The sequence below is a fragment of the Aplysia californica genome, unplaced genomic scaffold (assembly GCF_000002075.1).
Source record: "Aplysia californica isolate F4 #8 unplaced genomic scaffold, AplCal3.0 scaffold00801, whole genome shotgun sequence".
Lineage (NCBI taxonomy): Eukaryota > Metazoa > Mollusca > Gastropoda > Aplysiida > Aplysiidae > Aplysia > Aplysia californica.
The window spans coordinates 15,075-17,337 of NW_004798071.1; the positions used below are offsets into that span (position 1 = coordinate 15,075).

At 40.8% G+C, this 2,263-nt stretch overlaps 1 protein-coding gene across 1 annotated transcript in view; it reads left to right on the forward strand.

Moving 5' to 3' along the window:
- LOC101862379 (mediator of RNA polymerase II transcription subunit 12) overlaps nt 1-2,263 on the forward strand; it is a gene marked incomplete at its 3' end in the record, with an annotated part of 50,679 nt that overhangs the window by 3,013 nt on the left and 45,403 nt on the right.

Genomic DNA, 2,263 nt, shown 5'->3' on the forward strand with positions numbered 1-2,263 from the left:
ATATTTTTCATTTAAATAAAGACAAGTGAATAAGCTTTAAGATGATACCACTAACTCTACATGCTGAAAAATTGACGAGAGCCTGATTCCACCACGCTGCCTCACATATGAAAAACATACAGAACCACCCATACTTCTCAGTGAAATGGAAAAGGCGCTCAAAACCAGCCCAAAGAACGAAGCCCCAGGACCAGATGGCATCACAGTGGAAGACATAATAAGAGCTTGTGGAAACCCAGGCGTACTGTGGCTATGGCGGATTTTCAATAGAGCCTTGAAGGAAAGGAAATGCCCTGAAGAGTGGCAGAAAGCCAAAGATCTAGTTCTATTTGCAGACAACCATTGTCTTATTCATCCAAACCAACAAAGCCTCCAAAATCATCATCATCATCATCCAGTGCCAGATCTGCGACAGACATCGGCGATCATGATTTTCCATTCATTCCTTTGCTCTGATGCTCTACCGAAATGAACAGCAGTTGCGAAAGTTCAACATGAAAATAGGCACGTCAAAGGCAGGAGTTATGAAAGTGAGCCGAAACTGTAGTCCCCTGAACATCCATGTCAATAGTAAACAACTGAAAATAGTAAAGGAGTTTAAATATCTTGGCAGCACTTTTCTGAAAACGGGTCCATAGACAGAGAAATAGAAATGCAAACCCCAAAGACCAACGCCGCTGTCACCTACCAGGACACAAAGAGACAGCTTATCATCTCAATATTCATACCAACATTATGCAAGCAGTGCCAGACTTGGACATTAAGCACACTCCATGAAAACAAAATCACCGCATGCGAAATGAAATGTCTCCGCAAAACTCTTAACATCACAAGACGAGACAGGCAGAGAAATGAAGAAGTAAGAGCAGCTATCGGCACTGAGTCCAGCCTGCATTACGTAGAAAGACAGAGAATAAATTAATGGTTTGGCCACATGTTACGTATGTCACTCACCAACGAGCCCCGAGAGCCTACAGTAGCAAGCACTCAGGCTATAAAAGAAGAGGAAAGCCACGCAAAAGATGGATCGAGGGTATCAAGGAAACCCTGAGACCACATAATATCACAACTGAAAGAGCTGCGGAGCTGGCCTACCATAGAAAACTGCACCTCCCCTCGACGCTTAACGGCAACAGAGGATGAAAAAGTAAAAGTATAGTAAGCAATATAATACTATGCTATAATTCTACGACAGTTTGAGGAAAATGAGATGAGAGTACATCGTCCATTCAAAACCCCACAAAGCATTGGAATGGCTTTGCCAAGCTGGAAATAGCTGTGACAAGCTAAATAAATCATACATTTTGAATAATAATGTCGCAAATAGATACTGATCAAGCGCATACAGCATTGCATAAGTGGATATGCGCTATATAAATGCAATCCATCATTATTTTTATTATTACTGATCTAGTGTAAAATTTCCCGGTGTATCCAGTTATTGTCCTTTCCCCAAAAGGTCAAACGAACTGGACCAGAATTCTGACGCCGAAAGGTTCTGGTTCTTTTCATGAGACCTGAATAACTCCCTTGAGCTTTCTAGGCGGATGGTATCGGACGAACATTTAGTTGTGAATGACGAAAATGAAGTGAAAGTTGGCATCGGAATGGGAGCTTTTTGTGGTTGTTTTTTTTTTTTCTTGTTTTTTTTTTTTTAAACACTGGAGATAGTTTTTATTTAGAATACATTTATGAAGAAAATGAAACTCGAGATGTGACGATGTTCACCTCAGAGAAACTGGTTTCTCAGATGACGTAAATATAGAAAGCGATGCAAATAAAGAAAAAGAGCTGAAAAAGAAAGCTATGTTTTTTAAGTAGGTTGGATCAGTTACGCTCTTTGAGATTGTGGAAGAGGAAAAAAAAAACTTCCTGTGCAAAATCCACTTTTGTCGTCCTTGAAAGTAGTTCAGGTTGTTAGTAGTACGTGTATAGGATATCCACTTTTTAAATAGATGGTGCTAAATCAGTACTGCTTTCGACATTTGACTGCCTTGGTTTAGTTTTAGCAAGAGTTTTACGACACTTGCAACACCATAAGTTCATAAGTGCCCGAAGATTCGAGGTGTTGCAAGTGAGTAACAAACATAAAAAGAAGGAGGAGAGATCAGGACGACTGATGTTTGATAGGAAAGAAGGAGCGAACTACGCCAGAGCACCCGCCAACCACCCACTCCAGCATGGCAAAGTTCTGTGAGACATTTTTGGCCGTTTGGAGTTACCAAGACCATGCGGTCAGAAACCAAAATGTTCTATCGTCTCT